The sequence below is a fragment of the Adelges cooleyi genome, unplaced genomic scaffold (genome assembly GCF_023614345.1).
Source record: "Adelges cooleyi isolate 19-005CV unplaced genomic scaffold, UGA_ACOO_1.1 ACOO_flye_CR_arks_rails_tigmint_CR_PRNA_1, whole genome shotgun sequence".
NCBI lineage: Eukaryota > Metazoa > Arthropoda > Insecta > Hemiptera > Adelgidae > Adelges > Adelges cooleyi.
Window position 1 is genome coordinate 6,560,636 of NW_026095751.1, and position 26,894 is coordinate 6,587,529.

The window sequence follows — 26,894 nt, forward strand, 5'->3', positions numbered from 1 at the left end:
GCGTATATTTTGAAACATGTTTTTGTATTTAAAAAAAATTAAATTATTGTCGTTGACTCTGGAATTTTTTCTTCCGAATTTTCTTCTATCCTTTTATATACGGTACGCTGGCGCTAACGGCTGTAACGTGGCACGTCTCACGCGTGTTACGAATGTGTTGTTTTCTCTCAATTAATCTGCGTTTCCTTTGTTACTATAGTATCGTTCAGGGGTGGATAGGGCCATATAGAAAGAGGGAGTCTTCTCGTAGATCCTTGTCTTTGTTTATCTAGGTGGCCCCACGCTACGGTACCAATAATTGTTTTAAAATAAAATGTATTTAATATTTATCATGAAGGTATAATTAAAACTATGAATTTGTATCATTGTTCATTTTCATTATGTCCTTGTATTACAACTAGTGACAAGTTTTGTGTTGATTGTGTCTTCAATTTCTTAGTGAAGTATAGTTTATACACCAACGCCTAAACAGTACTCTACATTTGCTATAAATTATTTATCCTTTTGTTAACACGAGTAAGCTGTAAGTGGGGTTCATATAATAAAGTAAAATATGTGATACCTTGCCCAAAAACGACATTAAATTGCGATGCTAAAGTAGCGCTTCTACTTTAAACATATAAAATGCCATCAAAATAATAACGAGTCGTCGTCGTCATGCATAAAGTTACATTACATTGACCGAAATGTTAAATATTGATAAATGTCGCCAGTAAAATCGATTAAGGCCAAATATTCTAAAACTACTAAAAAACGTTTGGCCAGAACATATAATTAAGACTATACTATCATCATAAATCGCAAGGAGATTATAGATCAGAAATAATCACTATTCAGGATCCAGCAGGCTAAAGCATGTTGCATGTTTTATAATTTTAGCAGTTAGGCTTTAAGCAGGCTGTAACTTTTTCTTTTCCATTTTGGTGGCACTTCAAAAATATTTTCCCGTGACAATTGATACACAATTTACCCATTAATGGATATTGTCGGAATGTACTTGTGGCCGGTGTAATTGTCAATCTATACCAGTTGGTTGCAATTTACCGTGCTCGGGGCGGCGTATACCCCGAACGGCCGCGTGACGGTTGGCGGCGGCACTACCGTGTACGTTCTCCACGATCAGTTCGGGTGTCAGCGTCGTCACGCCACGGCGGTAGTCGTTGCCCTAAGATCCGCGCGTTGATCAGAGACCGCGACTCGTACGCGCGAGACGTCCAATTGTCGTTGAAAAATGTAATCAAATCCCAAACGTTTTTTTACAAAAATATTTTCATAGAATACAACGCAAAAAAATCGTATCTAAACTGAAAAGTCGTCGAGATCGTAACGTCCCGCGGCCGTCCGATAACAGATCCGAAACGTTACGTTATCCACAAATATTATTGTCTTGGTCAGTCGGCGACAACATGTGAAACGATCCGACAGGGTGAGTCTAAACCGAAATACAATACATCGTTTCTTTAGATTTTAACTATTCGCACATTGGGCAGTGTACAGACTTTTCATTATTCTATATTTGCACGTTGCAAAGGATTCCGATGACCGTTTGTGTGGTTATTCCAAAGGATACTTTCAATTTAAGCAGAAACTTATTATTTAAATAATAATGTATGGATGTAATTAATTATAACTATAGCCGGTTTAGAACATGGCCGCTTAGTTTTTATGTGATAATAGTATCTTCCCCGTGTTAATTTTTATCAGTGTCTCGGGCCTGGTTATTCTATGACATTGCTTCCTTAAACTTTATAAACTCTTATGATTATTTAAGTCTTTTAATTTCGTTAAAACGAAATGGTTAAATTATAGGACGATCTGACCAGCAGCAGTCGACTTCCCGGACAAGGAAGACTTTCCAAATGTGTTTTTTAGTAGTACATCTAATTATGCAGTAAAGCTTTTGCGGCTTCTGTGTACCGCATTATAATATACGCGTACCATTTCAAAACGCTTCTACAAACTAAACAACATCAGCCTATTGGCCGTAATGTAATTTATTCACGGCAACACGAACATTGTATTTTGCACCGTACGATAAAGTGGCCGTTTGAAGCATAAAACTACTGTTGTTATGATCGAGCAATAGTCGTCTTGACTGCATACTATCCAAATCCTTAAAGTTACTGTTATGTTTCGGTTTTTATACGGTTTCATAAAAAAATGTATCTAACGTTTGAATTCAAACGATAATAGAATTTAGATCATAATATAGTATGCGACCTTCCATGCGAAAGGTACCTTATCTTCCCGAAGCAAATTGTTCCGGAGACCCAAAGTTACTAACTAACTTATTAGGAGTTCCAACTTGAAAACTTCATAACTTTTAACCGGATCGAGATATCGCTGTGATCAAGACACCATTGTAAACAGCAGTTAATCGACTATAAAAAAAATATTCAAAAATCCTTTTCCCATTGACGGACACATATTATGCTTCTAGCTACTATTGTAAAATACATAGAACTAAACTAAGAACTGTAAGGTAATAGGCCCTAAAACACTTCAAAAACAATTTAATTAACAGTTAACTTAATTTAGTTGTATTAGCGTTAATTTAATCCAGAAGATAAGAAGCGATTAAATGGAACACTTTTCTTCATAAAAGATATTATAATAATTTTCCAAAGTTACATTATACATTTTTTTGGAAGGAGAGCTTGAACTTTTCATAAGAATATTAGTACCGAATAAAGGCCTATGGTATGGTCCTATAAATAAATATGAATGAATATAATGAATATTATAAAAAATACATAATAACTCTGAATTTTTCGTTTACCGATATTAATATATTCCATTATACTCAATATCAACTTTTTGGAAGAATTGGAAGAATCAAATATACTTATTTACCTTTGTCATTTTTTTTTACTTAAACTATTTTGTTATTAGTGTTTGCGTTGTGATTCATATATAGTATACAAACAAACTACACATAGCATGTATTACATACAAAAATACAAATGTATATTTTGTATCATTTTCCGTATAAATATGAGATAAAATATGTTGTTGTAAAATATATAATTGGACAAATGTATCACTGATTTAATGATGTTTTGACGCTAACCCAAATTGTGTAGCAAAGTTGAATATATATATATATATTTTTTTTTTTTGTGGTATATTGTATAAAATAAATATAATATATTGTATTGAACTATTACCAAGAATATATTATTGTTAGCTAAGGTAGGTCCTTCTGCTAGGTAATTTGTAATAAGGTTTCCTGCACTTCAATAAAGTTTCAACTTCCAAGTAAAAATGCTAAATTATGCTTAAATGTATTCATCTTTCATAAAAATATACCAATAAACTACGTAGTGGTATTTAAGTGGGGCCCGTATTGTATTCAATTGCTGGAGTGCACGGATATCTATACTTTTCCATAAAACTTATACTAGATGTAATATTATCGTATAGGCCTAGGTAATTATATGGTCTTTTGGCAACAAAAAGAAAATAAACAACTCGCAACTGAAAACCACAAAATCAGTACCGTAAATTCACCATAAAAACATAATAACGAATAATGTGTGTAAAGAAACTAGCTCAATTTTTTTAGGATTTTTAAATAGCAATAAACAATAAGAAACAAACTTAGAACTATGAGTCAATAACATCCACTTGCCAACGCCCATTATACTACACGTTCACAATAAAACAAACTATATACACGGCCGCTCAGCTTATTTAAGCAACGAGTAACGATTGGATATTATGTATTTTTAGTATCAATCAATCATTGTGTCGTAAATGCCAAGTGGTATGTATAAATTAACCATACAAATATTTAAAGCTTCTTTTGTAAAAGTTAAAAAAATTTTGAAACACAGCTTGTGGTGGTTTTTCATGCAATACGATCGTTCAATCTTTAAGTATTTATTAGTTTTATTACATATAAATTTGGCTATAATTTTAGAATATAGCTAAATCAAGTGCGTATTTATTCTATTTTATGATAACTATGTGGATTTATCGCATATTACATTCCTATTATGCAAAGTCAAGACAATTTTTAGATTAAAACAAAAAATAATGTATTGTAGAGTACGTTTTTGAAACGTCTTGGTCAGTGCCCGATTATCAAATTTATTTCGCTTAAAACAATTGTATCCAATAACTGAATTGAACTAGACACTAGATTTATAAGAAAAAAAATACTTAAATCAATTCTTGGCGATCGCGGATCACTGAGCTGAAAACAACAGTACATGTGTTGTACAATATTCTATTATTCTTTCCACAGACGGTGTTACTCTACCAGATCAGAGGAAAGTCTATTGTTTTTTTTTTGTAGAGGGTGAAAATATTTGTTCAATAAGGATGATGACCATTAGACCATATATTAAAATATGCTATAGCGTCCTGGTTGCACGAAGCATGCATTAATGTTTTTAATTTTGAAATTTAATAGCACATTATCGATAATCAATTTTCATGTTATGTTATTACTAAAATAAAATTGTAAAAGCCATGACTAGTAAGTACAGGAAAAGGATAATCTATAAAACAAGTAGGTGAGATTTATGATTACACAACACAACAGATTATTGATTTTAATCATTGTTGGCATACGTCAAACGGCGGTTGAGAGTACCTAGTTCGATTCACCGGTCTATTTTTAATGGTTCTAAAAATAGTTAACTAACAATACAATATTTAACAAGGACAAACTCATCGTAGGTGTACATTTAGCATCCACTTTTTATTAATTTTTTAAGTTTTTCTATTTAAAATGTTTAATACAAAACATAAAACTATAACACATTCATAAAATGTATTATAATAATCGTCGTGTGATCGATTTGAAGTTTACTATATATTTTTACATTAGTGTTGCTTACTGCAAAGATTTGGCAGTAGAAAATGTTTCGGCTATAACGACGACGCATCTGTTGTGTGTTGGCGGTGATCGTAAACGTCAAAACATTGACATAGTGTGCAGGAAATGTCAAATAATTTGAATGCATGTTCAACGAGAGCCGTAAGATTGGCGCGATGAAGTATATGCTGTCGAAAAGCCAAAAAGCCAACGCCCAAAGTTTAATTTATGTTGAAACATTGTTTTTAGTTGGTAAGTTCCAAATTATGCAAACTAACTGTGAATTTCCAACAAAACGTTTCTATTCAAACATTGAAACTCATATTATAAACAATAATTCGTTCGAAACCTTCGTTATTTGGACAGACTAAATAGGTAACATTTGTGTTGTAATTTAAAAAAAAAATAATAATTGCCCTAAATCTATGTAGATTTAGATTTGTATGGAATAAGTACATTGAAAATACTACCAGGAATTCGATACTTGATTTTTTAATTTTAATTCAACTATTTTAAGTTTACTATGCCAAGTTTTGTTTGTTTTATAAAAATATGTTGGGGCTGTATAAATATACAACAAGGATTTGGTCTTACTCCATAACCATTACTATGTAAAATATATAATAATAAATTACACTTAGTGTTGCGACTTTTCCATTTAATGTAATCATATTTTTCCATTATCCTATTTTATAATATTTTAATAATTAATAGACTTTGGATGTTTTTTAATTTATTAAAATATAAACATATATTATAATTACATAAAATTGAAAAAAAGCTTTTAGCAAAATTATAAAAAAAAGCTTTATTTGTACTACGTAGAAAGAAAAAACTACTTCTACAACAGATTTCGTTTTTGATTTCTTATCACCGCTTACGAGTTTAAAAACACATTTTGGTTTTGAATGAGTAGCAGCTGTTAAAATGTTTTTTTGTTTTACAATGTCAAGTTTAATATCATTTTTAGCTCAATCGACAGTCAGTAGGTTTCCCAAAAAGTATTTTCAATAGGTATTAGATGTAGTCGGTTTGCCTATTAATAACAACGGCAAGGAATTATTAGAAAGGATAGACGACCAACCTTAAATCGTATCCACCATTTTACTAAAATATACAATTTTAAACAAGTTTCAAGGGACGTCGTACTGCTATTTATTAAGGAGTTGGGTATAGGTGATTTTTTGCAAAATCTCAATTTAAAGCTTAAATTGTAATTTGTAATTATTAGATTAGTAATAGTAATTCTTTTTAGGCAGTTAATGTATTTTACGGACTATCGCAGCATCTTTGTCATCGATTTTAAATATTTTTTTCATCTAAACATAGTTTTATAATTCCAAAAACATGGCCTACTCCTATGGATAATATAGTAAAGAGAGGGAGGGTTATATCGGATAAAGCCTACAACAGACGATAATTACATCCATTATAAAATAATAACAAAATATATTTTGTTATTATCGTGTTATATTATTATTATGATTGTACTGTATTGTATATCAATGGCATATTAGAGAATCTATCTCACAAAAAAGTTCGGCGATTTAAAACAAACGGCAAATTTCATTATCACAATTATTACATTAAAAGTCTACAAAATCTTATAAAGCATCAATGTCAGTCAAATCAAGTTTATATGTATATATATATGTATAATACTTCATTTGAGCTGACACAGGATCAGGCACCTATGTTAAAAATGTGGGTGGCCACGTGTCCGCCCTCCGGACACGCCACTGTTACCGTCGCTTCGCACACAGCGATTTTCTGTTTCATTATCGGTATCAACCTATAGAATACTTGTAAAATGCGTGGGCCCTTTCTATATACCTAGTGTGTGGTAAGTTGTGCGCCAGGAATGCCGAGCAAATACTTCACTTTTCAGCTCTATCGACAAAAGGGCTGCGACCCAACGGCCGTGGTACCGGGAACGAATAAACGCCTGAAGTAGCGCCGTGATTTCGCTGTGGCACAAAAATACGGTCGTTCCTGGAATCATATATATATATATATATATATATTTAGTTATATAAGACCTACGGGTTTAAACATATATGGGCGAAATCTGCTTCCGTTTGGTTGGTCGCACCTTTGGGATTTCAACTTAAACGATTCGAAACCACGCAAAGTGGTAATATTATAATAATAAAGTTTAGAGATAAGATCATAGAAGCTCAATTATGAGTGGTTAGTTTTGGACATTTTTTTTTATCTGTTAAATTGTCTGTAACTAAACTAGATCAACTAAGAAAACTAGATCAAGGTTTTTTAGTAGTTGTTTTTGAAGAAAATAGATAGCGAATGATTAGTGAATACCAAACCTTCTTATGCTCTAATAAGCATTGCATACGGTTTTAAATATACTAATTATATACAACGTTTAGATTTACTTATGATATAATCAAATATCGCCTAGGAATAGTATGGCACGGTTGTGCTAATGAGAACTACGAAATTACTTATTTTAATGTTAATGTTTTGTTTCTTTGAAATTCGAATACCTAAACGCAAAACTCAGTATAATCAAATCCTCATAAGCTAGGGCTGCTTAGGATTTAGTACTAAGCCATTACTACAAACTTCGATGGTTATATTTGGACTTTGTTTCTAAGCTGTCTACTAAGTCTGTGTTGACTATCTAAAAACATTAAACAACAATACAAATAAAATACCTATTTTTAATTTTACTACATTACTATTACTTATTATTTACACTTTTCTATAATTAATTAATCACTAGTAGCAACTAATTTTTATCTATCCTCAGATTGATAAATAATGAGATTCGTAGTGCACATCTTCTTCTTCTTCTGGTACTTTATACTCTCTAAGAGTTTTCGCTACCATTACAATCCCCCTCCATTTCTCTCGATCCTGAACTATTTCCTACATCCCTGTACTCCCATTTTATCAAGCTCTTCTATCACAACACCCAACCATATTTTCCTGGGTCGTCTCCGAGGTCTCTTTCCAAATTGGTTTCCAATTTAAGACTGCTCTACTTGTACCATTGTTACTTCTCCGCATAATTTGTCCCAACCACTGTAGTGCTACATAACACAAATATATTTTAACAACGAAAAATAAATGAAATAAATTGTCGGTAAGTTATGTGTACATATTCTACGTATACTCCATTAAGATACTGATTATAGTAAATTATATAGCATAATATAGTAGTATAGTATAATTATAGGGCAAATTCTGTAAAAAGAGATGGCGTAATATTGAATTGAAGTTGGGCATGTACTACCGTGTTAGATTATGGTACCCTACGACGACAGATGACACCGAATTAGATGTTTGAAAAGTTTTTCTTGAGAGCAATAAACTTTAAACCATACTAACAAAAGAGACAGATTATTAAAAAACATGCTCTTAGGATGACCGACCTGCATAATATGGATATTTTACCAACTGAAAAGAATAAGATCATAAATCTCGACAGATTATAACGTACTTAAAAAAATGTACTATAAAGTACTCTCAAATTAGTGACGTTGAAAAAAACTGTTCTTCAATTATTTTAACAATTATTTGTTTTTTTAACAAAGTTATTAAATAATTAATTTGTTTTATAAGCCAATAGTAAAATGTGATTATATAATAAACACATCAATGCATTACTATAAAAATTATAGCCCTATTAATAAAACGTTGACTGCCACCGTTTTTAACTACCAATTATCTCGTAGGTTGACAGTGAACGTGTTAAAAATTTACCAATTTGTATTATTTCACATGCAAACCTTCGGAAGAATAATAGCATTATACCTACAATATTTATACTAATATATTTACAATATATGCCTACTTAATGATAATAGCTAGCATACGCAACAAACAAACTTGATAGAATTTGTTTTAATTGGTGCACACAAATTCTGTTAACAACTATTACACATGTATTATACTAATATATAAATTTCATACTTTGCTTGAGTAAATATGTATAAATTATAACAACTCCACTCTTGGTACAATAAGAAAACAACCAGTAGTTGTGTTCCAATGCGTAGTTTTTAATATCACTTTTTTTATAGTGCTTAGTACATAACTTAATATTATATTTTGTAATATTTTGTATTTGATTCGATCTAGATAAAGTTACTGCTACAAGTAAGGTCAGTACTCCTACTGCAAAATGTTGTCTTCAATCCCCTAGAGACCAGGCCCGGTACCGAAAAGCAATAACATAATAAATTTAATTAGATATTGACATTGTGTGTATTTTAGCAAGTCAGGTGTAAATCATTGGTACACACGCGACCTTAGATACACGGATATAATTTATTATTACCACAGCAGCAAAGAAACAATACCAAGATTTTCTTATAAAATAATAAATCATACATGCAATTTTATTGGTCTCATTAAAATGTATCATGAGATTGATAGTGACAATGTGATAGTAGATTATTCGGAAGTTATTATAATTATTAGTTTTTAGTCCAAACATACTTATTTTCTATATTTTAACATTATTTACGTTTCAAAACTTTGAGGAGTTCGGGCTTCTAATCTGCATAATTAATTATTATTTCAGTAAGAACTTTGTATGGTATTAAGTCAAAACAAAAGTGAGCCCATTCTAAGTATCTATGTAACAGTTAGTGTAACAAGTCAATAATTGAAAACTCCAAAAACGAGCATTTTTTTGTCATATGTGAAAAATAACAATTTTTGACTAATCACGAAAAAATATATAATTTTGGAAAACATATCTTCTATTTTGCATATAATTTGAAACCAAGTTCATCAAATCTTAAAGTATTAATAAACATTAACAATATGTATACGGTTAAAGCACTTAGTTTGATGCCTAATAATAACCAATATTTATACAACATTATTCTATTATATTTTCATTTCTAGGTATCAAAATACTAGCAATAATTCATTATTGGTAATATGAACAGAGTTGATTTTTTTAACCCTAAATAGAGTTTATGATTATTTGTTTATTCATAGCATTACAACTTGGCTCAGCACATAAATAACTCTAGGCGAAATGTTTTACAACTTACTACCTATGAATTTAAATAACGCCTTGTAGGATAGATGATATGTTAATGCATGATTCCGACACTTTTGAATTTGAACGGTAGAAAAAACGTCGGATTTATTTTATTTTTACAAGGCGCCGTAAAATTAGAATATTGAACGCAGTGTTTCCCAAATAACCCTTTTAGAATTCATGCCGATCTCTTCCCGTGGGAGTACGTCATGGCTGACCGTCATAGTCTAGAAATTCTCTCTGAAAATTCCAGGTGAACTATTTCTTGGATTTGTTTTCAAACATGTAAATCTAAGGAAGTTTGCATGTTAATGCTAAAATGCGATTAAATGTGCCTGTCAAATGTCCGATGCTGCAAACAGACCATTGTTGAAAATATGTACATATTTTCTGTAAAAATGTATTGCTGACAATAAATTGTTAGCACTTCGCACAAAAAATTGTTGAACTATTGTAGTGAAAATAGAATAAGAGCAAAAAAATGTTTTTTGTCAAATCACAGCCCATCTAATGTGTAGTGTTGCGCTAACCACTGTTTGTAATCTATCATAATTTGAAGATGGGTGACCAACATGTCTACTAATATCTGTTTGAGGAATTATAATTATCGCCGATGTATAAAATATAGTGTAACGCTGAACAATTTTCAAAGATTTAATTGTTGTAGAGTTCAATTTTATTGCACGCTTAAATATGCGCCATTAGATGTGAATGAAAATAAATGTCAAATGTAAAGGGAAAAAATGATGGAGATGCTTTTTATTTTTTTCTTGAATCCTGCTAACATTTTATAAAAGTAGTCTTTAAAAACGCTAAAAATAAAATTATAGAACATCCTTTAATAACAAAATATTCATTGAAATATTCGATGTTTACTACCACGGCCATCCCCGACACTAATGACAACTAAAACTACTATTATATGATACAGTAAATATTGCTTATTGATTAGTAAATTGTTAATACATTAAATTCAGTTTAACATAGTTCCAAAGGTATTACGTACGATATCTAGAAAAAAAAAATTATTATTTCGTTTGTGCTGTTTACAAAACGACAGACGAAATAATCCAAAAATATTTTTAAAAAAATTGAATTTTAAAAGAGTAAAATATTTTTCTGGAACATATTATGGCCAGTAATACTATGAATTGTTGTAGTCAGCACATGCTCGGCGCTCTGTTGGATTGCCGAATACAGTTTAGAGAGTTAGTGTGTCAATTAAAAGGGATCTGGGATGTTATGCGACTTCATTGAGTCTTATAATTTGAATACGATATATATTATAATATACTAACACATAATATACAATGAGTATTGTTATTACGAAAATCCAAATTTTGCGTTGGTTCGACTTATTGAAACCCGAATGATGTAGATATATGTTTCAAAACAAATCCATAGGTATTACTATAACGAGGGGTAACTGAATAAACATTACAAAACCCGGAAACGGCGTTTTTGGCCTGTAAAAATGACAGATATTTATTGTTTTTGACGACGCGGGCAAAAAATAAGCCAAAGAATAGGTTTTACGGTATCTCGTCCAAGAATTGTTAGGGGTTACTACTCTCATGGTTTTAACCCAATACAATCACGTTATCGTATAAAATACGACGCTCGCTTTAAGGTTTCCGATTTTTATTTTTTATTTTACTCGAATGTCCAACAGTAAACCCATGCGGGTCCTTGTAAGTTTTATACTCTTGGCCACTACTTTATCGCAGAACACGTAAAGGTGTTTTATTGGATTGGCTAAACTAGACCACTTGACTTAAATACGTTACGCGACTCTGGTTTATTTAATCCTCGATCGACCGTGATTTTTTTTCTTTACCATATTATGTACCTTATGATCTAGTGAAACTAATATTTGTATTATGATTATACAACTAAAATAACATTTTATTTATATTTATACTCGATATTTTGCTGCTGTCTAACTATAACAATTTAATACATATAATACGGGGTGTTAAATCATTAGATATGTATGATAAAAATTTAGAGCTGCTAAGCGTACAACTCTTCATAATTGACAGACCTTATTTGATCAAAAAAATTAAACATAAACATAATTATGAGTAACGGGTAAAAAGGGTGTACATTTTTTGTGATAAAATTGAGCACAGTGACAGTTTTACTGCGGATAGCTACAGAAAATTTACTGTCGTCCACTGGGGTATCTGATATTGGGAGACTATAATCAGCCGAAAGAACAATTTAACACACATTAATTATAATAATATATATACAAGGGAAAATTTAACATCTATGCACGTTATTTAGCTACGAAACGACCTTTTGAATAGTTTAAAAGTATAATTTGCCCAATTTTATAAAAATAACAATATAGGTATACAAATCAAACACTTGTTGTCGAGGGAAAATTATGTATACCATTTATATAAAACGCTGAAAACATTAATGATAATACTACGTTAAATAATAAATGATTTTTGTCGTCGTTTAGATTCAATTCAAAGAACGAATCATTTATTTTGAACAGCAATAATTATTAACAAACGAATGTATTCTTATTTCTAAGAAAAAAAGAATTAATTATAAATTCAATACTGTTTGACTATATTGTAAGCTCTTCTGTAATGAAAAATTAATAATGAGCAAACGTTTGAATATAGGTCATAAAAACATCTTTTGAATTTTAGTAGATTTAGTGAAAAATTGAAATATATTTATTGTTACTTTTCAATTTATACTTTAAAAGACAAATCAAGGAATTAATAATTAAATTTTACGCAAAAATCAAATACAAATTGTGTCTTTATTTTTTTAATGTATTTTCGCTAAAAATTAATATCTTTATTGGACGTATGGGTTAACTTGAGAACGACCCGTTTGTGGAATTGAAATTTGAGCCGTAACACAAAATTTAAAAATTTTGTAGAAACCCTTAAGCGACATATATTTTTTTTAAATAAGAAAAATAACATTTACTTTAGTCTTTTCCTTTCTGATTAATGTTTTTTTATGTCTCTGTTGACTGTTTACCGTATTTGATAATTGAGCAATGGATTTATTTTGTTTCTTATACCTGACACTTATAACAATACATACGAATATTTAGCTTGCTTTCTTTTGAAAAATTGCCGAGGTGTCCCCAATTAGTTTTACTTTTTACGAATGTCTTCAAAACGCTTAAAGCTATTCGTGCTATTCCAGCCTATACGAGTGGAATGTCTTTTAGATCTTTACTGTTGACTAGCGCCATTGATTACTTACTTATAGTTACTCAATGTTGGTGTACTGCAAAGTATTTTCCGACCGTAAGTAAATGGCAAAATGTTGAAAATCTTAATCAATCTGATGGGTGTGCAAATTATCGAAAGGGTTCACACTTCACAGCCAGTTTTAGTAAAGTGTATGCCGTGCTGCACGGCTGAGAAATTCACCCGACATTCCTTTTACCTCGTCCGCCTTTAATATGTTTTAACCGTTCGTTGTTGGAAAACTTTAATAGCCCGCGGGTTGAATAGTTTCTGCCGACAACGGTGTAGAAATTACTTACACGGCTAAAAACGATTTTTCATTTCAAAAATAAGAAAAGACAAAAAAATATATATACCACCTGTGTATCGCAACACAACTCATCGGCCAACTTTTAATTGAAATGAAACAACCCCAACGCAGTTATAATTATAAAAGTTAGCAACTTAGTTGCTCGAGTGCTTACTAGAGTTTGAACTGGCCAATGCCTTGATGGAGGTCACCGGGTTAGAATTTATTATTATTGAATTCTGTAAGTAATTCATGTTTGCCGTCTTGTCGCAATATTTCACAAGCTGAGAACTCACAAATTTTAAAATTTGTATACAACATATTTTATGGTCCATACAAGCGAAGCGCCAAGGAGGTATTACTCATAATCAAAATATATTTATAACAGACAATGTATATTTTGTAAATGGCAACAACTTTTACAATGCTGATACGAGCGTATGCTGAGTGGATAGGACAAAAAAATCGTGACTTATAGAATACATTTCCGGAGTGCGCTCTTTACTCTCGATGTACACAAATACTTAGGAAAATTAAAACAAAACGAATTCATTCAGTATGTTGAAGAGCAACGACAAAGAAGCTTACATTACTTAGGATAATGACGGGGAAAACAGACAAACGAATAACATAATACGTGAGGCCAAATACAATAATATGTACTTATTCTGTAGTAGGTATAAATACATACGTTAAGGATGGGCGTCGTTTGCGCATGCATTATTATAGTTTACTAAATACTTGATGGTTTCCTATAGCTGTTTCCAAAAGTGTATTGCATATTGACAACTCAAACACGTATTCATTCCACCCGGCAGAGAGAGAAAATTAAGTCAATAGAAAAATATAAAAGCGTTTAAAAAGCAATTTGCACTTCAATTTTGACCAAAACCACTCTATATTAAACACGTTAACACTTGACGTTGATTATGTTTTTGAGATTAATGTTTATATTATTTTTCTTTAAAATATTCATGACTATAAAGTGTATTATATCAATGTTTTTAATACGGTATAAAAGAAAATCGATTATAACTTTGTTGACACACTGTTATTATTTTTTTTGAGCATAACCTTTTTTTTTGAAGAAAGTCTTTGAAAGTTTACTAACGCACGTTGTAACAATTTAAAAATATACGTTTGTATGTGTTTAATAATATGTACACTGTACGTGTACCTAATTAAATGTAAGTATATATCTATTTATTGATCGTTATTTCTTCAAAATTGTTTATGCACTAATATTAATAGTATTAAAAATGTAAGTACATTTTATTATTATTTATTTTTATTAACAAATGATTTTGTTATATTGGATAGTATATTAATAGTTACATCTTCACTATAAAAAAAAATGACTAATAGTTAACGAGGAACTATAATTAAAAAAATATTGACCGTTTTATTATAATGTTTAATATTAAGTTGTTAAAATATGTAATAAACCTTTTAGTTATAACCGCAAAAGGTAAAACAAATTGTATTGATATCATTTGGAGTTTCATAATTTTAATGGTTTAATATAACATTAATAATTTCATCATTTAAGTGTTAATTAGAATAGTGTGTATCAGAGTTGTGTTACATTACGTACTAATTATTGCAGCACAAAAGGTATTATAACAACGTATGCAGTTTTGATGAGCTGTAATATTATATTCTTAGCGAAGTTTAATTGCTCTCGAGAATAATTAAGACATATGAGTTCAACGGGCGCATTATAACTTTGGGTACAATTGGAAAATCGAGTATTTAATAATATATAATATATGTATAGAAACTGTATACTATATGTTTTCGAATAATGGGGTTTGATGAAATTTAGTTTTGACAGTATTGTCGAACTGGGTCATACCGAATATTCCTTTTAAATTTCAAATTGATCCGATTAACTTTATAGAAGTTATTACAAGTCAAGTTATAAGATAAACGTCGTCTCAATTTTTTTTTCCCTAAACTTTCGACCTCAAAATATCAATCGCATATATTTTTTAATCGATAAAGATGCTACACAAAGAAGTTATCGTGCGAACATATACAAAAAAACACATTGTAAAAGCAACACCTCCGCAGCGAAGATTTAAGTAGAATTTCAATTGTGTCAAGAAAATCAAACAGACAAAAATTCAATTTAGATCTAAGGGATAGTTTATGGAATTTTTTAAAATGGCAATGGGAAGTTTTCGAATGAAAGGTATTTCCGACAATCGTTCAAATAGACAACTTATGTTGGGAGGTAAATGTTAACAAAAGTTAATCGATTTCACGTCAATCCTATTTTGTCGTTTTTTTCGCGCAAAGTACGTTGGGTTCAAATTGTATGCATACGATTCAACGTTTAAAAGTTTAATGAGATTGACGATACAATTGTGCATATATATAGGCACACCCGATATACTTAAAATTAGTTTAATTTTCAATTGAAACATTGAAATAAAACAATGGAAGGTTAGCCCGACGGGATAAGAGTGTCCAACGATTTCATAAAATGGTGGTAACAAATTTAAGCCCGTGGAAAGCCAAAGATTTTGTAACAACGATGTATGATTTTATATACAAAGACTCTACTCGTCCGCCTTGTTACACTCACCATATATCGTGACACTTTCGGTAAGCTCTGTACAGAGGGGAACAAAAGCGATGACAGCCAAGTCTTTGACAGATGTGTTTTCTTAACCACAGCATCTCCTAGACGCTTTCCACATGTTACCACTAAGGCGTACGGTCGAAGCAATTTTTTACAATCCCAAACAAAAACCTATACTGTATATACTCAATACAGGGTTGAATAGAAATTTACTATACTGTACGAACCTATTGAAGAGGGTATTGTATACTGTCTCCGACGAATGAATTTCCACTTTCGATAAGCTTGAGCGTTTCATGATATTTGGCTACAGTATAGCTAACATAACAAATGACATAATATTGTCTTATCGCAACACGCTCACAACTATTATCAATTAAAACATACTTAGTGTTTCCGTGCTTTACATTATGGACTAATAAAGACCATAAATTGGACCAAAATACAATAAATATCATAAACTTTTTTTATTTTGAAACAACACTTTACTATCTTATGTGTAAAAAGGAGTAATGAATTTTTTTGGTTATTGTGTACTCTTATTCTTTCGGCGAACAGAGTATATCTAGCTATAATGAGAATTTCTTACATGTTTACATTATACGCATTCACTTAAGATTTATAAATAACAACTGTTTTTTTAATAACTAAACTGCTTTTGTGTTGAAAAAAAGTCGTCATTATTTTTCATACTTGGAAAACACCTTTTCGATTCTTGGCATTTATTTCTTTTTTACTCTTCGTTTTATCTCATAGGATCGGTCAACTAAAACTGCGCAAATTTCTATCTACTGCCTTCTATTTAAACACCGTCATAACTTTATTCCAGCAACATCCCCAACTATTTTAGCTAAATCTAATGTAATGATTAAATTTCTCTACTCGATTTACGACTTGCTCTTCAAGTACAACTTTTTTTCCCTCTAAAACCTCATTACTAAACTCTATGTATTCTGTTCTAGACCTACTTGTTCTTAAGCCATTATATTGTGAATTTTTGTCACTTCATATTATGACAACAACGTAAAAACGCGTATGTATGAAAAAAAATCTATTTAAATTTTCACGCACCCAAAAATCATCACGTTATTGAAGTTAACCTCGTTTGATGGTCCCGCGTGTGTTTTTGACGGCTGAGCCACACACAATTGGTTTATATTTTATAAATGTATGCTATGTAGGTACGCCATGTCAGAAGAATTTCCCAATTTTCTGAAATCCTTGCTTTAACAGCAATCAAAATAGCTAAAAAAAAATGTAATGACATTCATCCACCAACGCATATTTCACTGTTAACCAGAAAAATATATTTTGTTGAGTGATTTGACTTTTTTTCATTTATGCTTTTGACACTATTGCACGTAATACATCCGTTTTATTAAAGTTCACTCTTTCTGTACATAGATAATGGAATAAGTCCCGTGTATAAATAATATCAGTTTTTTAAGATTATATAATCCTCATAGCCAACATTTTTCAAAAGCGACTATAATATTATGAGTTGCGGGTATTAAAAAAAAACCATTGGTGGTTATATCTAGTTAATCATACTTTTGAACATGAATTATTATAAATAAACATTTGGTTAATGTTTATGTATCATGCATATTTATAGCAATAACTCTACAAAATGTAGAACAAATTAGATTTTTCTCCTAATCTAGAAAAAACTTAAGCAAAAATATTTTTATGGTATTATGCTTACGGGTTTATTTAAATATTAAATAATTGTCCTCTTAAGTTTTTTTTTTTATGCCACTTATATTTTTTATATAAATACAGTTGGGTCTAGTAGCTCTGTAGGTCAGTGTTGGACAAAAGTGTGTTTTTTAAGTTATAATATTATTATAGTTAATTTGTCTTCGGTGGAGAAGATAGTCACTGCGTATTACTTGTTTAGTTGACATTGGGGTCGCTTCTGTTGAGTTTCCACCGTCGAAATTAATAGGAAAATCAATGACAGTTTCTAGCTTAAACGTGTCAAGCCTATACAACAAAATATAAACATTGTCATTGAGTAGTTTGAAAACGAACTAGTTATTTCGAGTACTTTACTACGTTGTGCGTCACGCGTACAGAATATATAATTTATGTTTTAGTTCACTGTTGGTACTTATATTTTCTTAAATAAGAACAGAGGTAAAATATGGGCGCATAAAGAAAAAATTCAAAAACCCACCAATCACGGGCATTCCGATAATGTCACACACGTTGTGCACGAGGCTAATCTTGTCTCGGGAGAGCTGTTGCGTACGGAAAGGTGTGCTTATGCTAATGCATTTTAGGGGTTAAAATAAAAGAAGAGAAAAAAATATGAAAAATACTGAGGTCGTAAAAATCATAAAGTGGATCAAAGCGATAAACCCAACGCGATATGGCGTCGAGCCAGTATCGAATACCGATCTCAGTTTTTTAAGCTAGACGTCTCTTCGAGCGTGACATTACTTGATTAATTCTTGAGTGCACCGAAAAACCACTGTGAATTAGATAAGCACTATTTTTAATCGTATATACAATAATTGTTGTCAGCAAATAAGAATTACTAATGTTATTTTGTAAAATAAAACGCATTTAAAATACATATTTTGTCCGGTCCGCGATACGGTGTGCAATACCGAAGGAGTCAATAAATATTTCTGTGGGTTTTGCTAAACTTTAGTCTTAAACGCGTATTAAGTTTGATATAAACTTAATATGTGAGGCGGAAATGGAAAAGGGAAAAAAATTATATTATCTGCTAATAAACAAATATGCGAAATTAATTATACCACTGAACTCGATATATGGAACGCCGCGTATTCAGATTAAAAAATGTCCCGACTTATAAAAAAAAAAATTAATTTTTGTCTACATATTTATGGAATTTAAAACATATGTTGCCATTTGAAAAATTGACGTCCTACCCTTTTTTTTGTATAAGGGTAGGAGATACACATTTTCACAGTATTGAAAAATGTAGTACAAAAAATAGTAAAAGTATATAAATAGTAAATGTAAAAGTATAGGAAATTTTTTGTTTTTTTAAACGTTTATATTTTCCAAGATAATTAGCGTCTTACCTAAAATGAATCACCCTGTACATATTGTGTGATTTCCATTGATAATAAAAATATGGATAAGACATAACGTCTTATCAGAGGTCATCAAGTTTTACAAAATTGATACGAATTCACTTTTTTTTAAATTTATAATCTTAATAAGATAATATGCAGTACTGTAAACAAACGGCCTCAATTTCGTATCAGTTTAGGACCGCAAAAATATAGTGGCCTCAATTGGGAATGTCCTATCCATATTTTTACTATCAATGGTGATTTTACAATAAATGACGTTGGCGGCCCTGAAGTGATGCTGAAATGTTAGGTTAGGTGATGATAACATGATTATGATAACTTTATCATAATATATTTAATAAATCATAGAAAAAATAATAAATATTACGGACAAAACAATAATTGTTCACAAAATGGCAGCCTCCTACTAGTGGACATTTTCATAAGCAGCCGACTACAGGCAATACGCGTTTCATAATATATCGAGTTCAGACTTCAGTGATTATGTCACTCTGCAAAATTCATCCAGCGCAGTGGTAATAATGAAACCGACAAAGATAGATGAACGTATTGTTATTAATGTAGCCCGTAACGTTCGATGCGTTATTTTACAATTTAAACTTCATTACAATTAGCCGAGACCTTTTTTATATTTATCGTGAGAACTTTCCTCGTCAAGTTCTTATGGCCGTTTGCTACATGGATAAAGTTGGGCGAAAGTTTTTCCCCGTGCATTTGTTTTCTGTTGTTTGCCTTAGCTAACGACCAGCTATTATATACGACGAAGACAGGGTTGTACCTACTACAGTTCAGCTTTTCTTTCAGACAACCCACGTGGGGAAAAATAAATAAATACCTACAGATATTAGGTCTTAACACGGGCGTTGAAACTCAAGTGGTGCTCTCTCTTTATCGTCCAGGTAGGAAGACAGCTAAAATACTGAAGTGATTTATAGTCAAACGGGTAAAAACAGTGAAAACCATTCCTCGTTACTAGTTTTTTAATAGTATCCACACATGTTAGTATAATATTTCTACGAATAGCTGTATCACTAACACAAACACGAAGAATTTGTAATTAAAAAAGTAAAATGCAAATCTTAATTTTCATCAATCATGGTCTGAGAATCAAGAGGTTCGCAATGGCACATTTTTGTAATAAGTTTTTTAGACAGCATTTTTTAAACTCTAATATCAAACAATTTTTTTTTCACCGCGTCTTATTAATACAATCAGTACATTGAAGAATAAACAGACATAAAACAAAGTCTCGATTGTATGAGTATTTACGACATAAACGTGTTTGATACAACAAAAACAAAACATGGAAGAAGAAAAATGTACTTTGGCTTTTGCATGTTTTAAGAACATAAAACTTTATCTTTTTGTATAACTCGCTAATTAACGTAGATAGAGATGAATCAAAAGGTGCACAGATAAAAATAAGTGACTTTTAGTCAAAAACACATTTTATTTTACATTTTATGTAAAATCTAGACATAGAATATTTTCATTTTCAGCCCGCATATATTTTGATAAATTTCTAAGATTTTGCCTAAATATTTTTAAGAAAATTGTCTATAATATAATAGTTTCACTGTTGATCTTTAACCAGTTCAATTTTTAGTTATTTTAAAGGCTGCGTTTAAAAAAATAAAAATAAAAGTTCTACTAAAAAAGGTTTTTTTGTAAAAAAAACTATCTCTTAGATCTAAATTGAATTTTTTTCTCTTTGATTTTCTTGACACAATTGGAATTCTACTTAAAAAATATTTCATAAAAATTGGAACTATTGACTGTTTTTATAAAAAGGTATTATGCGCCATAATTTTAAGTTGAAAGAATTGTTTACATTCATTGTTTAGGTATTTTTTCAACTTTGAAGTGGAAAGGGTGAACACAACTTTCTCAAAAGAGAAATATATGATTCCAGCCGTTGCAAACACATTTTTGCAACAAACATAGTTTTTAAAATATGATATCCGGGTCAAGTAGTAAAATACAAGTTGAATGATCATAGTAAAAAACCACAAACTCAACACACAAATCGTTTTAAAAACTTTTATGCTAGAGAGCCTACATTTTTATCAAGCAACAAGTTCAGCTAGTTGCATGATCAATGTAAGTTTTAAACGTCTAGGTTGAATAAAACATAAAAAAAATATAAAAATAAAAAAAATCATCCAAAAACACCAAATCAACTGATCGTCCCCAAGATTTAATGAGTTCACTCAGACAGCTGAACAATAATGTTGGTAAAATTTAAGAAAAAAATTAAAAATTGAAATCCATATAGGCGCTATCGACGGGTATAGGGATTTAACATACAAATACATAAACACATACACGAATAGAATGTTATTATTTATTAATGATAGTGAAGTCTGATTTAGTTAGTTAAACTTACTTTTACTGTTATTTTCAAAAAAATGTTAAAAAAATACTTTTTTACTAAAAAAAAAGTTATAATGGAGAGTGCTTTAGATTAAATGTTTATTTAAGTTTAAAGAAACAACACAAAATATAAAATACCTTTGGGTTTTTACCCAAACAGAGAGGCGAAGAGATTAAACAAATGGAGTATTTTTATTTTGTTTATTTATTTGGGACATTTTTGCAGCAATGAAGTAAAAAATAGAGACCAATCTATATTTATATTATTATATTATATATTTTCTTGATTTTCAATACCACTCTAAGGATTTTGACATATTGTGATATGCTATGAAAAGAGTAAGAATGAGATAATATCACAGTTTATCAATCGACTATTATGTGATCTTTTTATACTCGTCCTCAGAACATCATAAAATAATTTTTTTTTATATTTATAACTAAAAATTAAAAACCATTTAATTATATTTTTAGTATCCGCTTAAGGGAACGATACTTGAAAACGTTTTCTTTTTCCTTCGGGCTACCCGGGTTTTCGACATAGTTTCCAGGCCATTTTGACTCCGTGTGAAAAATAAAGTTTATTTTTATTATCATGACATAACGTTCGCATAATGCATACATTCTGTTCGTTTTAGTATTCAAAATTCAAATTATAGAAGGCTTGTACAGTCCCAGGTAGACTGAATATATTAAACGAGATATCTATATTCTATATAAATATATATTTACTTTTTTTTGCGACGTGCCTGGAATATAAAATATAATGTATTACTTCAATAAACTTTTCAGGAAAACTAAAACTAAAATAGTTGTTTTCAATATACTATCGTGTAATTGTCAAGTACTTAATAATAAAAACCATTTCAGTGTAGATTTTTAAGTATTAGCTTGAGTAAATTAAAACTGATACATATTTTTTTTAGATTCTTTGGTAGAATTAATAGTTATATTAAAAAAAAAACAAGTTTAATTGCTGAGTTGTTTTGCTTTAAAACGGCTTACAAAATTTTAACCAAGATATAATTTTGGCGTTGTATATAATACCATTGAACCAAATAAGTATTGGACATAATAAAATCTAACGCAATACGTTATATGAACTTCTAAGTTATTGATATTTATAAAATAAATTTGACTTTTGTATAGCATGAAATAATATATTATGATTATATGTATATATAATATTGGTTAACAGGGTTGTTTTTTTTAAATTTTCCATCAGCATTATTAATTCCGTAATAAATATAATGAAATAACCGTAGTATGTAAAGGTAATAGAGAAAAAACAAATATAAAAATATTATAATAAAAACCTCTTTGTAAGTGTTATAACGTTTACAGGAGTTTTTTTAAGTTAGGTTTCCTGGTGTGGTGGTATTTAAATAAGCGAATAACTTTTTTAAAGCTCTGGTTTTATCATGCTGATAAAACTCAATTTAAAAATACTACAAATACCTCTGAAGTTAAATACTTTTTCTCACTTTGAAGGTTTAAATAATATTTATTGTAATAATAATATATAGAAAAAAATGATTGATGAATGATAAAAGTATAATAACCAGGCTTTAAGAAAAAGTTTTTTATTATTATTTTGGAAAAAAACAAAATTTAATTATTTACCTAAGAGGGACGCTTCAAAATTAACTCTATAATGCATGATTTTCTATAGTTAAAAAAACAATTTTATGGGATATTTGGAGCTGAGTTAAAAAAAAATAATGAAATAACTTATTCATAACTTTTTAAACTTGGTTTGTTCTAAATTGGTGTAAATAATTGTACATTAATGACAAAATATAAATTAATCTAAAAATTATCAGATACCAATGTTACCAATCTATATAAGTACAAAAAATATTAACTATAAAAAAAATTTAGTCTAATAATACTATTAAATAATTTATTATAACTTTCTGTATGAAATGTTATGTATCTTACGTACGTTATAAGTAAAAAGTTACAAACCAAATTATATTAATTATACACAACAGAAAATCAGTACTTTGGTATGATTATAGTATTAGTAACTATTACTTACAATAATTGATTGGAAAAAATTTGTTTGAAATTAAAATTAATTTGATTCAAAAACCGATATCGAAATAGTAGGGAAAGGACAATAATTATGATAGCTGACTAATGATAAACAATCGATGATAAAATATATCACAGCTACGTTATTAAACTATGTGCGTTAATAGTAAAATATCTGCAATATTTTACATTGTGAGGTTAAACATAAAGCACTAAAAAAAAACCATTTACCTACAAAAAAGAGGTAAAAAATAGTTGAAGATAAATATAATTGAACCGATTTAATCATGCCATTTTGAAATGAATTTTCTCGGTTCGTATTGAATGGATTGTATTCCGTATTATCTGTTTGTTATTATTTCAGGTTTTATTGAATTTATTGGGTTGTGATTGTATTGGACGTGAATCGTAATCAGAAATGAATGTGCTTACTGTTCAAACTAAAGACATACAAACCTGTATTTCAATTGCTAAGAACGTTGAGTAATGAAAAGTTTTATAATTTTTATACGAGTGGTGTGTTTGTATAACGTATGTTTGGCAGTTACTTAATAATTGTTGTAGTGTTTCTCTATATTCATGATAACCTATGTGAAAAAGACAGAGTCATAATATGGTGAACATAAACCATTAGATAATAGGTACTTTGTTTAGATTAATGTTTCATTACAATTTGATGTCTTATTTTAATGAGGAATAGAGTTCATATGTTGCAGTCAAGTGTTATACTATATGCAATTAGAGTTCATTTGAAATGTTGAAAAAATATAAATTGCTATGACGTCGGTTCTTTTTGTAATTTATTAATTTACCCGCAGACTTATTAATAACGTATTCGAACAGGATCATTCATAAATTTATTATTAAAAAAATGCGCAAAATACAGACTTTTATAAAGTACTAATTGAATAATGTCGAATAACAAACAACTGCAATTGATTTTGTAGTGGAATTTATGAAACCCCAGGCTTTTTAGAAACAAAAATGCATTACTGAATCACTTATTGCATTTTTTAATTTATTGACTATAAACACGATGGAATCAAACACAATGTAGTTATGTTGTTCAAATATTTGTAAAATAACGTTGCCAGAATATTGTTATAACATAAGCACTACATGGGTTGATTGGTACTATCATTTGGAAAATATGTATACTAACCAAGATGGATTAATTTCAAGTAATTTCGAATATTTTGTTATGAATTTCTCATCGAACACTGTAACAAAAGGTCATGTACAAATCGGGTTAGAAATTATTTTATTTACCATTGTTGCTCTTATGGATCATGCATTTTTAAGTACGGTAGGTAAGTGTTTTACTAAAATTATCGATAAAACATCCACGTGTAACAGTTCTACAAGCAGTTTATGAAGAAACCGGACATGCTATCATCGCACGTCCGTTTTTGTTCTTAGGTGTAGTGAGTAGTGACGACTCTAGATGGCTCTAGACGGATAAAGGGCGATGGCTCGTATTGTTTTACACAATAAACCTTCCAAGAATATGGCGGCCGCGTCTTCGTACTTAAATGCTTTATTGCGTGACGAAAACGAGGTTTTGCGGGGATTGCCATGTACGTTTTATTGCGAGAGATGAGACTTTTTGTCTATAATCCGTCGAGTTTTTTTATTTTTATATCTAAAGTTATTTTTATTTAGAACTAGTGAGAAAAATTATTATAATAATACTCGTAAGTCATAACGTTATCGTGGTGTACACTATCAATAAAGATAGAGTCAACCTGTAACGTCTCGACAACTTTTTTATCATATAAAAAACCCTTTAACCCTTGGGTATATTAAAATGTGAATCATTGTTTGGAACAAAATAATATTATAGTTTACCATAGAGTAAATGTTTATTTTATTATTCCATCGAATAATACTCTTTTTTATGTACTGTAATACATATTATTTTTTTAAATTTCTAGTCCAAAGTGCAGAGTTACATTTTCAACGTTCAACTTTTATCAATTATGACTCGTCGACTATGGGGAGTAAAAAACCATTTAATTCACTTTTTGTTTTAAGTATAATTGGCTTATAATCTATGTCAAACTGTGAGTAGGGACAGTCCGAAAAGTAAAGTTCATTGTGGCGATTCTCATGACGGTCAATTGTGGTAATTGTATTACATTATATCAGCATCTGAATTAGTCTAGCCCTAAAAACCAACGGGTTCAGAAGTCCGACCCATTCGTTACTAAATTATTTGAAGTATGGAAATACCGTAACTTCGGAGGTCTCCTACTATAATTATTCTTTGCCCTCTTTATTTCAGTATGAACGTGGTTCTGGCAGACTCATTTGTTTTTAGCCCAGCTGTTTGTTATTGGAAATGTTTTATAAATCAAACGTACATAGTAAATTAAAATCCATGCAATAAGCGTAAAACAGTTATTATTATATATTACATTAACTATTATTTGTGAAAATATCTTATCACAAACGTGCGCAACTCTTATACTAAATGGCCTATAGCAAATTTCCTATTTCCGTGTTAATGATCAAAATCGTTTTTATTTCAATGGCAATAGTTCTCGGTTAATTAAAAAAAAACACCTAGGTATAAAATTCCTGAACTTGCCCAAATATAAGGCAGTAATAGTTGTATCATAAAGATTTTTTTCTTCGCAACCATAAACATATAATAATCTATTCGTATATTAAGTAAAAGAAAAAAGTTAATAGCTAAAGTCTAATGGTGTTTTCTATAAGTCAAAAACAAATATATGTAGTCATAGTATATCTGTTTTCTCTGTAACAAAAATCGAAATGTACAGATTGTTTTTATTTTTAAGTGTTAAAATGTTATTTTTGAGAAAATATAATTTTTTTTTTCATAGGTATTAGTTGAACAAACAATTGTTACACGTAGTTTCGAATATTATTTACTAATGTCTATTAAAGTGTTCTTATAGCTTTTAATTTTATTATTAAACAACCAGACTGTTTATCTTTACTCGATTCTATTTTTCATAATTTAAACGCTTAATAAAAAATGATTTATTAAATTAAATGTTGTATATTGCTGTTGGTTTAAAGTCAACTGTAATTACACAAGTAATTGCTTTATATAAAGCGTGTATTTACGGAAAGTGTTCAGTTATCGCAGATATAAACAGTAGTAATAAAATTAAATATATTCATGAAAATTAAAAGTAAGAATTTAATGCATTATTTTTAAACAACAACAAACAAATATGTATGTACAATGTACATAATATATTTAAAAGGGATTAATAATAAATGAATCTAGTATTATGTTTGCTTTAAGAAAATATTTGAAGTAGAATAAATAAAAAAACAATTTGCTAAAACTTTGCTTGTTCATAAAAAATTATGCTCGCCACCGTTTCACCTTGAGGTGGTCAACTTCCGACGATTATTCCGATTTAACCCCAATTGTATTCTCCAAATAGCTTAACTAGCTCAATAATTCCGGATTCCCTCCAC

General features: G+C 29.8%; 1 protein-coding gene across 3 annotated transcripts in view; it reads left to right on the forward strand.

The window, feature by feature from the left end:
• Positions 1–1,126: 1,126 nt before the first annotated feature.
• The window catches only part of LOC126847706 (small conductance calcium-activated potassium channel protein), a 168,364-nt gene continuing 142,596 nt past the window's right edge, over positions 1,127–26,894 (forward strand). For all 3 annotated transcript variants that reach the window (XM_050588094.1, XM_050588087.1, XM_050588100.1), the window contains exon 1: positions 1,127–1,426. The gene's annotated coding sequence lies outside the window, so the exon portion shown is untranslated. The remainder of the gene's footprint in view (positions 1,427–26,894) is intronic.